The sequence below is a fragment of the Miscanthus floridulus genome, chromosome 1, assembly GCF_019320115.1.
Source record: "Miscanthus floridulus cultivar M001 chromosome 1, ASM1932011v1, whole genome shotgun sequence".
Lineage (NCBI taxonomy): Eukaryota > Viridiplantae > Streptophyta > Magnoliopsida > Poales > Poaceae > Miscanthus > Miscanthus floridulus.
This window is the reverse complement of record NC_089580.1, coordinates 42,550,907-42,566,898: the sequence shown is the minus strand read 5'-3', so window position 1 is coordinate 42,566,898 and position 15,992 is coordinate 42,550,907.

Here is a 15,992-nt window from a genome sequence, read left to right as displayed (position 1 = left end):
ATAGCATGTGGATGATAGATAGCAAGCATGGTACTATTTATAAGGTTTCTTCATATATGTTATATACCATGGATTCTGGGTTCACATCACCTCACATGATGGGTTTACACTATTTGTAAGTACTACTGTCAGTATGAGGGGAATTACCCTCCTACAATGAATGGATGTTCTGCACTAAATAAACAGAAATTTTGTCCTTCAAAAGTTGAAATAAGAAATATATTGTAATAACATCTTTGCAGTATTGTTCCAACTTCCAATCAAAATTAAACACAATATTGCCTTAGGAATTTTTTTTCAGGGTCTGACAATAGCAAATCAGTTCTGGTGATTAGTAATCCTTACTACCAGACATCACTTGCCAGAAATTCTCTTGAACTTGTGTTTCGCAACAGCGCATGCCTGCAGACTTGAAAATGCTAATGCTTACAGACATGAAAATGCTAATGCCCTCATGATCCTCCCAGGAATCTTAGCGCATTCAGATTATATGCAGCATTTGACAATTGGCCAAACAAAAAAATTAGGACTTATTAGCAAAAAATCAATTGAAACTGCATCCAAAAGCGAACAAATAACAATAAGAAAAAGAATCCTCGCTCTCCAACTGCTGAAACCATTTGGCAATTTCTCATTTGTTTGGAAATTGATTCAAGTTCAGGGAGGAATGAATGTTTTCCACTCATGCATTTGTACAAATTCAAGGAAACGCTAGGAGACAGAAAGAATCAATGAATCATCAATCGCTTATGCCCACACTCGCTTCTTTGGGAAAAATCGATCCATCAGATTTCTTCCTAGGATGTGAAAACGAGGGCCTGAAACTTTTTTTTTGGCGATCATGCTACGCACGTTTTTCATTAAGCAGAAAGGATTGTTTGTTACACCCAAAGGAACCACGGTAATCCAAGGTTACCGAAGCCCAACACTCTAAGCTCGCACGTGAATGTGATTACATGAGAAATTTTTGCGACAAAGGAAAGGCAACCTGCTTAATCCCCAGGTGAGAGCAACGCCATTAACGACGTCAGATGCTTGTAGCTCGCCAAACACCAGCAGTCAATCTCCTCCTGGATCAGTATACATAACTGTATTGTTGATGTTGCGACTCTGTTGAATGTCCGAGCATTTCTCTCCTTCCAGAGCAACCAACCGATGAGGAACGAGGGCCTGAAACTGGAAGTGCAGCATTTGAACTATCTTGTGTACCTCATGAAAAAGAACTGAGAATTCAGGTGATGAGGCATAGTGTTGTGCCTGCTTTCAGTTACATTACAGTAGGAAATTGGTGGAAAGGGAACATGTGGACTATATGTAGAATTGGTATTTGGCACAATTTTGCCTAATCGTTTTTTAGTCTGTAAAAATGTCTTGAAACAGATCATCTTGTTTGCTGATTCTTGTCATGCTGCTCCATATTTCTTGTATAAATCTTGATAAGACAGAGGGAGAGAATTATCCTTCTGATCTTTCTGTGTGATGATCTCGACTCCATCTTCTGATGGGCAATATTTTTCTAACACTTGATCTGTCATATTTGGGGACAATTCCCATATTTGTGAATCATGCCAGGCTACTGCTTACTGCAGAATCTTCAGTCTGAATAACATATGCAAACAGTTAAGATGTGATGCATGTCAAATCCTTCACAGCACGATAAAAATCACGTTAAGGGGAAACTTACCATATTAGAGTTCAGAACTTCAGATGATGAGATGATAAACCTGTGGCCATTGAGTTCCTGCCTGACGGCGTGAGAGGCTGAGAGCAGGTCCCATTGTCATCAAAGCAGATCATTTGTACCCGCTCTAGCTGAATAGCAATTTGCCCTTTTGCAAGAGCATCCTCTGAATAGCAATTGACCCTTTTGATTCACCTACAGTACTGGTGCCACCAATAAAAAATTGCTGGCATATGCGGTAATGAAAATCCAGGTGGTGATATATCATCCCCTGGTGATCTCCTAAAAAATGATCACCAATGGGCTGAGAGCCAGGGAGGCAAGTTGAATCAAATCCACTGGAAATTTGGAGAGGGAACAATTTTCCACGGCAAGTGGCTGCAGTGACTTCGTGACATGTGAATTTCTCTGTTTGGAAATGAAGACAAAATATCACCTTAGGATCAACAGTATATCTAACACCTTCAAAAAAAAAAAAACCAAGGAGTATATCTAACTAGGTTCCCAGTAGAACTAGTCATGCGGTATAGCCGTCCACATCTCCATCTTGATAATTAAAGTTCTGTTTTACTTTCATCTTTCTGGTGCTCCAATAACAAAATAGCAGGAATAATGTCAACAAAAACAAAAACTGAAGTACAATAACTGCATACCTGGACAATCAGTTCTGTGGACGGCGAAAAGTGAAGGGGTCGTTCTCCGTCGTCACATGAAGCAAGCCGAGAGAAACCGCGTGGAGCAGATCCCAAGCTCTCTCCGTGCTTAAAGGGTGGACACCGGACCGGATGGTCGTGGCCGAGGGCGTGCCAGTCAATTTGACTCTGTAATTGACAAGGAGAAAAAGCTGATCAGTAATTTAAGGTGGAACATACCGGTGTTTGTCCAGACAGTTCCAAATATACAGCCAAGTGGCCAACAAGATAAGGCTATCGAGTAGAGAATCAATATCCAGCATGTTCATGATGTAATATAAATAAAACAAGCATATCGGCAATTATTATTTACTCGGTTACATGGACCTAACTTAGCCAATGATCATGAAAACATGCGAGAGGTGCAAAGATTGGCGTGTAAGCATACATGTGAGAAACATACTAGCTTTAAACCAGGATAAGAACAAGTAAAAGCATGTAAATAACCAGTACATCCTCGACAAATAGGGTTATCGGCTAAAACAGCCGATTCCGGTGATCTTGTTGTACAACAAACGATCACTCATCCGTTAGATATAAATAAACCTACAAACAACTAGGCCCAATCTATTGTACCGTCAACAGGTCGAGTCGTCTGATGCAGCATTGACAGTAGCACCCTAGATCAGAGACCAGCAGTCGATAGATCTACTTACACCGCAAAGAAATCATGAAAGCATGTTATACACGTGGAAGCTTAGGCCATCGGCTAAATAGCTGATGGAGACATAGCGGGTGGCTTGACGCCATGCTCTTCTTAATAGATAGATCCATTAACCGTCAATGTCCCATCTGACACGCTATCAACAGGTCAAGTCAGCTGATGCAGCATTGATAACGGAGTCATACCGGATACTGGCGATCAATGAATCTATCTGTTAACAGAACACGACTTCAAACACCCACCATGCATGATCAAGATCGAGATAGATTAGTCATTAAACAGGATCTAACATCAAGAATTAAATTCAACCGTGATAGTAATCAGCAGACGATAGATCAGAATAATAAGACCAACCAATCTCAATCTAGATCGGACAACTGGTGATATTATATTAAATAGTAAGCTATTTAACACAATATCGATAACTTTGATCAATACCAATGTTTACAAGAGATCAGTCATCTGTTGCAGCCTTGTAAAGGTTGATACGAATCGATAACTAATCTATACCGCGATTTATAAGAGATCAGTCGTCTGTTGCAGCCTTACAAATAAAAATATAGATCGATAACTAACTTATACAGCGACTTGCAAGAGATCAGTCGTCTGTTGCAGTCTCACAAGTAACAATATAAGTCGTGACAGATACTCACAAACAAGTCGGAGGTCAGGTCGTTCGATGCAGCCCTGCTTGCCCAAAGAACTCGCCGAAATCTAATCTACTCCTACTTCTAAGGGGTGGCGTGAGCCGAAAAGTAAAGGTACTTGTTTGGTTGATCGATGAGAAATGTCTATTACAATAATTAGGGTTCACTATTTATACCCGAGGCTTGACTATGAGTCCTGGTCAAATAGGACTGATCATAAAACTTTAGAAAATAAAACACAACTTCCTAATTTAAGATAACTTGGACTTCAATCTTTCCTTTCTATGGAGCCCGTCACATCTTCTTGCTTCATATCTTGCTAATCCTGTCGATAGGGCCCACTCCTTTGGAACGATGACGTCATCTTGATGGCAACCTAGTTAGCCGATCCTTGCTGAATATCTCAGCCTTCCTTCGACAAATTTAGACCTCGGAGTTTGTTTCTTCTTGAACCAAATTTTGGTGTCAACACATGCTCCCCAATTTTGGGATAAAATGATTTTATTCCAAAATTACTCATGATCGTTTCATGCGCCGCACTTCCAACTCATTGGCTCTTCTCACTCAAGGATATGACATTCGGTAATCCGATGGTGATCACCCCTTCAACCTTTTGATCCACCTTTCCCCTTCCAACTCGTGCTCATAGTCGATCCCCTGTTATTCCCTTGGTCTGGCTGATACTGTATTATGTTGTGCACAAATTTCTTATCGTTGTCGACTGCTGCACCAATGATCGATCTTTGGATTGATCGCCTCTTCGAGCTTGGTCCGACTGATTTTTAGTTGATCAACTCTGGGGCCTGCCTTCGGACGCACGTGAAAACGCAACACTGCAGCAGATAACATTTAACATCCGCATCTTGGATCTGAACGAGACTAAATAATCTTGATGAATAAAATTTTCACATCCGTTGCTGTTGTAACTGCTGCCTTCTTATTGGACCACGCGTGGTTTCCTCGATCTTTGAGACGGCCTTTCACCTTCTATTTACTGATTTTGAATCCGTGTTGCTCGAGAAAATCCATCGGTGTCCCACTCTTGGCCATAAATACGTCCCCCAGGGGGAAATCAAGGAGCCATATTCACAACTTGCCTTTGCTTTTGCCATCGTGCAACTTCCTTTCTCCTCTAGATCTAAACCGTCCCTCCTTTTTCTAAAATCATGGCCGACGGTAAGCGTCCTACTGGTGATATCCCAGAGGAAGAGCTCCCCATGCGTCAATGCCTCTGTCGTTAGGGCTAAGTCAAACCTCGTCTACATCTTTGTTCTTTTCAATGATCATCTTAACTGACTTCTTTTGATCTGCAGAACCATATCCCACGCTGGCTCCTATCGTCATGTGGTAGGTGAAAGGATCAAGATGCCCAAGAAGGGGGGTGAATTGGGCTAATTCTAAAATTCTTTACAATAATTAAACCCTACGGTTAGCCCACTTCACCCTTTGTGCCTAGAAAGTCTTCCGATTGTTCTACCGCACAAAAGTTTAGCAACTATGTTCTAATCCTACTCTAGTATGGCAATTCTATAAATGTAAAGACAAGAATTGAATTGCTCAAAGTAAATGCTTAAAGTAAAGAGAGAAGGAGGAACACGACAATGTTTTGCCGATATATCGGAGAGTCGCCACTCCCCACTAGTCCTCATTGGAGCATCCGCGTAAGGGTGTAGCTCCCCCTTGATCCGTGCAAGGATCAAGTGCTCTCTACGGGTTGATTCTTCGATACTCCATCACGGTGAATCATCCACAACTGCTCACAACTTGAGTTGGGTCATCCACAAGCTCTGCTGGATGATCACCAAGCTCCCAATCACCACCAAGCCATCTAGGTGATGACGATCACCAAGAGTAACAAGCACGAACTCTCACTTGACCACGACAAGCCTAATGAGAAGGGTGGATGTACACTTTGCTACTCTTGCTTTCACTAATGAGTCCTCTCACTTGGATTCTCAAATCTCAATCACCTCACTAGGACCTTGCTCTTTTTGGCACTCTTAAGGGTGTTTCTCAGCTGTTAGAATGAGCAAAAGTAATCCCTTGAGTGAATAGAGAAAGTATTTATAACCCCTCATTCAAAATGAACCGTTATGTGCCACTACAGGGTGACCGGATGCTCTGGTCAAGTTGACCGGACGCTCCGGTTAGTTCTCCCTGCCACCAAGCAGTTAAGTTGTGACTGGACACAGGACAGTGTCTGGTCAGCACTAACCGGACGCGTCCGGTCATGAAAACTGCCCTCTGGAACCTTACTGATGTTGACCGGACTCTGGCACCCAGCGTCCGGTAACTTTGCTGCTCAGCGTCCGGTCAGTAGCTGAAACCTGACCAACGTCCGGTCAGCACTGACCGGATACATTCAATTAGGATTCTCCCTCTCTGGAACCTTACTAGAGTTGATCAGACTTTGGCACCCAACGTCCGGTCACATTTCACTCAGCATCCAGTCGCATCCAAACGACTTCACCTTGATCAAATGAACTGACCGGACTCTACGCCAGCGTCCGGCCACACCGGAACCAGCGTCCGGTCAACATTTGACCCTCCATTCACTTTCAACTCGCAATCATACGTGAATGAAGTTTGCTCCAATTGATCTTAGGGCTATTTTGGAGCTACCTAGTGCTAGTTTTAACAAGTGTGCACCACACCTAACCCACTAGACTCACCTAGGTTAAGCTACCTATCCATACCCTCCTTAATAGTATGGTCAAAGGAAAAACAAAGTCCTAAACTACTCTAAGTGTCTTTTCAACTCTAAACGACACTTAGAACTAGTCCATCCTTAACCTTGTTGTCCATCCTTTGAAAACCAAAATGATTTCCATCGTAGGGGCATGACAACCATGATTGCCTAATCAATTACTATTACCATGACCTAACTTAATTGCATCTGTAAAACACACATTAGTCATAGTAATCTCGTATTGTCATTAATCACCAAAACTCAACTAGGGGCCTAGATGCTTTTAGTAGGGACTTTTGGTGCAGCCCGAGATACTGAATCAACGGCACAGGCAAGATCTTTTGATGACTCCTCTGACTCCCATAATGGAGATGACGCCCACCGTTATCTCCACAAGTGGAACACGGCGATGGACCGCTATTCGAAGGCGACTCGTGAGAGTGGTCATCTGGAGTTCACCTTGAGCGCCTCCTAGGCTGCCCTTACCACCACGGAGGGGGAAACTAATGTTATCCGTGCATAACTAGTGGCGTCTGATGCCAGAGTTACAGGTAAGTTCTTCAAGATAACTCTACATTTGAAACTCAGCCTGTAATCTCTGCCTCTGAATGCAAAGTGTATAAATCTGTGCTACAGGTCAATCCAGAGTGTAGCAAAGAACTCATAGACCCAAGATGGAACATATAAGCCTATCCGTCCGAGTAAGTCTGTCAGCCCTGGCAAGTAAGATAGATAAGGACAAATATGCTCTCTAGTTGCTGCTATAATGGACTCAATGTTGCACACCCTCTGAGACCTAAATGCTGCCCCACTGTTAAGATATGTATTATAAAAATCTTCCTGCAGCAGTGTATAGAAGCCCTCTGATGCATGCTCATCCCACCTCGGCGAAAACCACTCCTCGAACTGAACGAACCTAAGCTGCTGCACCTGCTTGGCCGTGGTGGCCCTCAAATCTAGATGAGTCACTAGAGGTGGACCCTATGGTCTCGGAGGCGGACGAGAACCCTCCGTTGTGTCTCTACCCTCGGTGTCACCTAGGTATGGGTACGACTAGAGCGGTGAAGCTGTGGTGCCAGCTCTATCTCCTCTGTTTGCTCTCCCTCCTGAGTCTGCTCTGCTGGCTATGGCTCCTGCTGTGACTCCCCTTGAGGCTGACTCTCATCAATAGCGACACGCCATCCTCCAACCATGGTTGTCCGAGCTGGACCACCATGACGACGCTCAACCTCCTGGATAGTGGCCCTCTAAGCTAGAGAAAGTTGATCTGTAATCTATACTCCACTCCTAGCACCTCCTACCTCTACAAGCTCTGCGGTGGCTGCAACTGCGGCTGTTCTCACTATGTCAGCATCTAGATACTTGCGCTTCTTCGTTGCAAGCTTCTTCATTGCCTTGCCTTTTGCCTCAGAAGGCAGGCGAGGCGGGGGCCTCGGATCCTCATTACCGGGACCACCTTCGACATTCTTGACATGGGCCATCTGATGGAACTGAAAAGAACAACTGCACTAACAAGAATCAACTGTCAACTGTCACTTCCGAGGCTTGGCCTCGATCCATACTCGCGAGCTTGGCCCTGAGTTGACTGACAACTGCCAAGATGACCTCAGAAACACCGACTCGCTGCATGTTAGAATAGATCGGATATATGAATAATTATAATATATCTAGAGATATGAAACCCTAAGAAGCAAGCAATAGATATAAAATTAGAAACGAGGGCTTGCTACCTGATGAACCGGCGAATTGACGAGAAGAGGAACGAATTAGGGAACCACCGGATCGACAATGCGAGGCTAGGGTTGCAATGCATTGTGGATCGGTAGTGCAATGCGGTGAATCGGCCGTGGAGAGGCGATGTGGGCACTGGGCACACGCTGGTGAGGTGAGGCTCGATGGTGCTTGGGCACGACGGTGCTAGAGCAGGGCACGACAGTGGCACGGAGAAGGCGCGGGTGCAGCAATGTAGCACGGCGGCATAGGACGACGCGTAGCGGGCGGCGCTGGCGCAGCTAGGGCACGAGCACGCGGTGGTTGTGTGGCGAAGCAGAGGTGCGGGCAGGGATGGCGGCGGCGATGTCGGTGGGATAGGTCAAAATGCGCGCGGCGCTGCGGTTATATGGTGGCCCCCGACTGAGTTGGATAAGGAAAGAAGAAAAGAGTCCATGATCCAAACATTTTCTACTGACCAGACGCTCCGGTGGCAACGAACGGACGCTGCCACCCAGAGTTCGGTCGATTCCAAAGAGGTCCAAAACCCATGGAATCATGACCGGACGCTTCCGATCACCACTACCCGAACACAGCCAGAGTCCGGTCCAACCTGTCTCCTTCATCTTCGATCGACCGGACGCTAGAACGCCTTCTGACCGAACGCTGGACAGCAGAGTCCGATCACTCCTTCGCAGCAAGGTTCACCTCCTATGAACTGACCGGACACTGGACTTCAGAGTCCGGTGCAGCGTCTGATCACTCTTTTCCAACAAATCTTCAACATTCCTTCGCGCTGCTTGTTCCCAATCAAGTTCCAACTTCAATAAGATCCAAATAAACACTAATTGGGACTGATATGAGTGACCTCTCTCAAACCCTCAATTTTTTCAAAATATTTTGCCTTAGGCTATAATTCTTTTTAAGAAAATAGACAATAAGAGGGCAATTGAAGAGAAACGACAAAACAACATTCATGCATATGCAATGCAATGCTTGAAAGTAAATCTAGTTGCTTGTCAAGTTTGATCCAAGGTTAAGCTTCTTCACTCGCTTTTCAGTGGTTATCTTAACCATGTTAGACAAGCCCTATATGCATTACCAAAATTTAAACATGTTGTATATTACAATGAAATGCAAGTGACAACACAAGCTCATTTTCTAGTGAAGTTGCTAAAATCAAGAACATTGAGCTCATTCCACAATCGACAAAAAGTTGCCTCATCTAGTGGTTTAGTGAAGATGTTCGCCAATTGATCCTCGATCCTTACACCTTCTAATGAAATATTATTCTTTGCAACATGATCTCTAAGAAAGTGATGACGGATATCTATATGCTTGGTGCGAGAGTGTTGAACCGGATTATTTGCAAGTTTTACCGCACTCTCATTGTCACACAAAAGAGGTACTTTTTCTAGAACTACACCATAGTCTAGCAAAGTTTATTTCATATAAAGTATTTATGCACAACAAGCACCCGCGGCAATGTATTTTGCTTCGGCGGTGAACAAAGCCACACTATTTTGTTTCTTGTAGGACCAAGACACAAGTGATCTACCAAGCAAATGGCATCCTCTGGATGTGTTTTTTCTATCAACTTTGCAACCGGCATAATCCGAATCGAAATAGCTAACTAATTCAAATATAGCTTCTTTGGGATACCAAAGGCCAATGCTTGGTGTGTGCTTAAGATACCTAAGGATTCTTTTAACGGCAATCAAATGAGTTTCCTTAGGATTAGTTTGAAATCTAGCACATATACACACACTAAACATGATGTCGGGCCTAGATGCGGTTAAATATAACAAGCTACCAATCATAGAGTGGTAGAGAGTTTGATCAACCGTGTTACCTCCCTCATCTAGGTCGAGATGTCCATTAGTTGGCATTGGTGTCTTGATTGGCTTACATTCATCCATCTTGAATCTCTTGAGAAGATTATTTGTATATTTCTCTTGAGAGATGAACATCCCTTCTCTCATTTGCTTGACTTGAAAACCAAGAAAGAATGTAAGCTCTCCAATCATTGACATCTCAAACTTCTTCGACATTAATTCACCAAACTCTTTACATGAGTCTTCATTTGATGATCCAAAGATGATATCATCAACATACACTTGACAAATAAAGATATTTCCATCAAGATTCTTGGTGAATAGTATGGTGTCAACCTTCCTAATGGTGAAGCCCTTCTCAATGAGGAAGTCCCGAAGGCGCTCATACCAAGCTCTTGGAGCTTGCTTAAGCCCATATAATACCTTGGACAACCTATAAACATGATTAGTATATCTAGGGTCTTCAAACCTAGGAGGTTGATCAACATAGACTAGTTCATTAATAAAACCATTTAAAAATGCACTTGTCACATCCATTTGATATAGTTTCATTTCATGATGTGATGCATATGCAAGGAGGATACGAATGGTTTTTAGTGTTGCAATCGGTGCCAACTTGAGAGAACCCCTTTGCAACTAGTCTTGCCTTGTTCCTCACAACAATGCCTTGATCATCTTGCTTGTTGCGGAACATCCACTTTGTTCCAATGACTCTTGTACCTTGTGGTCGCTCTTCAAGAGTCCAAACTTCATTGCGGGTGAAGTTGTTCAATTCTTCATGCATGACATTTATCCAATTCGGATCTTGAAGAGCTTCTACCTTAGTAGGCTTAAAGCAAGAGACAAAAGAGTGATGTTCAATAAACAAAGTAAGCTTTTGAGAGCGAGTCATTACTCCCTTTAATGGACTCCCTATGATAAGATCTTGTGGATGAGCTTATAGTAGAGGTGAATTTCTTCTATCAACCACTTGAGGGGAAGGTTGTGGAGCATCAACATCATGTGTTTGTGTCACCATTTGCTCATGGGAGATATGAGTGTCTTCATTTTCTACTCTCCCATCTTTATCACCATCTTGTGGCACATTTGATGAAGAAGGTGGATTGATCACTTGTACATCATCTTCATCATCATTAGGCTTGATGTCTCCAACCAGAATATTCTTCATGGCCTCCCTCAATGGTTCATCACCTATATCATCAAGATTCTCATGTGCTCCTTGGGAGCCGTTAGATTCACCAAATTCCATATCATATGTTTCTTCAACCAAGCTGGTGGCATGATCAAATACTCTATATGCTTTGGACTTTGATGAGTAACCAACAAGAAAACCAATATCACAACGTCTTTGAAACTTCCCTAGGTGTTGCCGCTTCTTGTAGATGTAGCATTTGCAACCAAACACCCTAAAGAAGGAGACATCCAGCTTCTTTCTATTGAGCAACTCATACGGTGTATTGCCAAGAAACTTTTAAAGGAATAGGCGGTTGGATGCATAGCATATAGTGTTGATAGCTTCCGCCCATAGAGCTTCGGGAGTATTGTACTCATCAAGCATTGTTCTTGCAAGAGTGATCAATGTCTGGTTCTTTCTCTCAACTACACCATTTTGTTGAGTAGTATATGTTGTAGAGACCTCATGCTTGATCCCAACTTCATCACAATAGGCTTCAATGTTTGTGTTATCAAATTCTTTCCCATTGTCACTTCTAATCTTCTTGAGTTTCACTTCAAACTTATTTTGTGCTATCTTGGCAAACTTCTTGAAGCATGATGCAACTTTGGATTTGTCATGAAGGAAGAATACCCATGTGTATCTTGAATAGTCATCAACAATCACAAGACAATAAAGATTTCCTTCCAAACTCTTGTATATTGTTGGTCCAAATAAGTCTATGTGAAGGAGTTCTAGCACTCTTATGGTTGACATGAAAGATTTTGTTGGATGAGTATTTGCAACTTGCTTGCCGGCTTGACATGCACTACAAAGCTTGTCCTTCTCAAACTTCACATCCTTCAACCCTCTCACCAAATCATTCTTCATTAGCTTCTTGAGTGAGCTCATCCCAACATGAGTAAGTCTTCTATGCCATAGCCACCCAAGTGTTGTTTTGGTGAATATGCAAGTCTTCATATTAGCATCTTCGGAGGTGAAGTCCACTAGATATAAGTTGTTGTATCTAAATCCCTTGAATATCACTTGATCATCATCTTTCTTGGATACAACCACTTTCTTCTTGGTAAATAGGCATTGAAAGCCAAGATCACACAATTGTCCAACGGATAGCAAGTTGAAGCTCAATGAAGTAACATATAACACATTAGAGATTGAATGATTATTTGATATTGCCACTTTGCCCAATACTTTAACCTTGCCCTTTGAATTATCTCCAAATGTGATTCTTTCTTGTTCATCTACTTCTTCATCTAGTGAGGTGAACATACGAGGATCACCGGTCATATGTTGTATGCAACCACTATCAATTACCCAATAACTTTCATCGGTCTTGTAGTTCACCTACACATAAGAGATCAAGCTTTAGGAACCCAAACTTGTTGAGGGCCCTTCATCTTCTCAACAAGTGACTTTGCTACCCAAATTTTTTTAGGCCTATTCTTGTTGGGAGGTCCTAAGAACATGCCTTTCATCTTTTCACTAGAATCCTTTCTAAGCATGTAATGAGCATTGAAAGCAAAAGGTCTAGCATGCTTGGGCAAGGGTTGTGGTGGTGGAGTTTGACACTCATGGGCAAAGTGGTCTTCTTATCCACACTCAAAACACTTCTTTGGCTTTGGCTTTTGTTGTTGTTGTTTAGCTTGAGCCTTCTTCTCTTTATTTGCCATGTACCCAATGCCACTTCTATTCATCTTCATGATGGTGTTCATTAGTAGCTCACTTTGAAGATGCTTGCCTCTTGTGAACTTGCTCAATCCAATCTTGAGATGCTCTTTCTCCAACTTGAGCTTCTTGTTCTCTTCCTTGAGTGCAGCATTATTTTTCTCTTCCTTGAGCTTCTTGTTCTCTTCTTTGAGCTTCTCATTCTCAAGAATCAAATCACCATCATGATCAAGAGTTTCTAGCACTATAGTGTTGGTGGTTTTGAGCTCTTCAAGATCTTTCTTGAGCTTTTTATTGTTATTCTTGAGCTTGACATACTCATCATAATTATCGGTCTCAACCACTTGCTTGCCCTTGCTACTAGAACTTTGCTCAATGCTCTCAATGATCAAATCATCACATGATGTAGCTATATCAATCTTAACAACATCGTTAGTAGCATCATGTGGCTCATTGGATAACAATTCTTGAGCAATGACAAGATTATCATGATTAATCTTAAGATTAGTATATTCATCTTTTAGCATATTGTGGCTAGTGATGAGCTCATTGTGTATCCTCTCAAGTTTATCATGTTTATCTTTAAGCTCTTTCTTAGAAGATTTGAGCTCCTTGTGTTTGGATGACATAGCATCATTTGCTTCTCTAAGCTCAACACTAGCCTTTTTGGCTATATCACATTTAGCTAAAAGAGAATCATTCTTAGCTTCTAGCTTGTCATTCTTAACTCTAGTCTTTCTAATGATCTTAGTATATTGATTTAGCAATTTAACAAGATCATCATAAGAAGGTGATTCATATTCATCATCATCACTATCGCTATCATCATTGCTAGCATGTTCATCACCACTACTATCATTATCATTTGATACCTTTCGATCACCCTTGGCCATAAGGCATAGATGTGTAGAGGATGGTAGCGGTGGTGTCGGTGAAGATGATGAAGAGTCAATCACAATGGCGGCCACCTTCTCATTATCACTATCATCATCGGATGAGCAACTTGATGAATCAATGTCCGTGAGCCAATCATCGACGGTGTATGTCTTCCCACTTTTCTTCTTCTTGTGGAATTCCTTCTTCTTGCCATCCTTCTTCTTCTATGACTTATTTTTCTTCTTCTTATCTTCTTCTTCATTACTCGAGTAATCTTTCTTGCCCTTGTACTTGTTCTTGTACTTGTCTTTTTTGGGCTTTGTGCATTGGTGTGCTAGATGACCAAGTTCTCCACAATTGTAGCAATCCATCTCTAAGATTGGCTTCCTTCTAGAGCTAGTGAAGAACTTATTTTTCTTGTCATCAAACTTAATGCCACTCTTGTTAAGCTTCTTTAGCATCTTGGCGGTTCTTCTCACCATGAGAGCAAGACTAGCATCATCAATTTCATCATCACTTGAGCTCTCATACTCAAGCCTTGCTTTGCCCTTCTCTTGGCTAGCTTTGAATGCTACGTCCTTGTCTTTCTTCTTAGTAGAGGATGAGCCATCTTATGGTGTGATGTGCATGTACATCTCATGAGCATTGATCTTTCCCAAGATTTATGTTGGTGTAGCAGTGGAAAGATCACCTTGATGAAGCACGATCACAATATGCCCATATTTATCAATGGGGAGGACACTTAAGATTTTTCTTACAACATCAGATGGTTGCATTTAAGTGAGTCCAAGCCCATTGACTTCCTCTACAAGAACATTCAAACATGAGTACATTTCATTAGCACTCTCTTTGGGAAGCATCTCAAATGAATTTAGCTTTTCCATAACAAGATGATATCGTTCCTCACGCTCGCTCTTAGTTCCCTCATGGAATGCACAAATATCCAACTATAGTGCATGGGCATCTTTGTGGTTCCTCACTCGGTTGAACACATCTTTGCAAAGGCCTCTAAAGATGGTGTTTAGAGCCTTTGCATTCCATTTTTCGTAATTTACTTCATCGCCTTGAAGGTGTATGGGATCCCGAGGTTTTGGGAATCCTTGTGAGGCGGCTCTAAGTATTCCAACATCTAGAGCTTCTAAATATACCTCCATGCGGATTTTCCAATAAGGAAAATCATCCCCCTCAAAGATAGGAGGAGGACCATCCTCATGAGACATCTTTCTCTAGACGGTTAAGTCTAATTTCATGAGCACGAGGCTCTGATACCAATTGAAAGGATCAAGATGCCCAAGAGGGGGAGGGTGAATTGGGCTAATTCTAAATTTCTTTTCAATAATTAAACCCTACAGTTAGCCCACTTCACCCCTTGTGCCTATAAAGTGTTTCTAAAGTTCTACCGCACAAAAAGTCTTGCAACCTAAGTTCCAATCCTACTCTAGCATGGTAATTCTATGAATATAAAGATAGGAATTGAATTGCTCAAAGTAACTGCTTAAAGTAAAGAGAGAAGGAGGAATACGACGATGTTTTGCTAAGGTATCGAAGAGTCACCACTCCCCACTAGTCTTTGTTGGAGCACCCACACAAGGGTGTAGCTCCCTCTTGATCCACGTAAGGATCAAGTGCTCTCTATGGGTTGATTCTTTGACACTTCGTCACAGTGAATCACCCACAACCGCTCACAACTTGAGTTCAGTCATCCACAAGCTCCGCCGGATGATCACCAGGCTCCCAATCACCACCAAGTCATCTAGGTAATGGCGATTACCAAGAGTAACAAGCACGAACTCTCACTTGACCACGACAAGCCTAATAAGAAGGGTGGATACACACTTTGCTACTCTTGCTTTCACTAATGAGGTCTCACTCTTGGATTCTCAAATCTCAATCACCTCACTAGGACCTTGCTCTTCTTGTCACTTTCAAGGGTGTTTCTCAGCTGTTGGAATGAACAAAAGTATCCCCTCACATGAATGGAGGAAGTATTTATACACCCGTGTTCAAAACGAACCGTTATGTGCCTCTACGGGGAAACCGAACGCTCTAGTCATGTTGACTGGATGCTCCGGTCAGTTCTCCCCAAAACCTAGTGTTTAAGTTGTGACCGGATGTAGGACAACATCCGGTCAGCACTGATCAGATGCGTCTGGTCATGATTTCTCCTCTTTGGAACCTTATTGGAGTCGACCGGATGCTGGCACCCAGCGTCCGGTCACTCACCTCTTAGCGTCCAGTCACACAAGACAACTTCACCTTGATCAAATGAACTGACCGGACTCTGCGCCAGCGTTCGGTCACACCGGAACCAGCGTTCGATCAGCATTTGACCCTCCATTCACTTCCAACTCGCAATCAT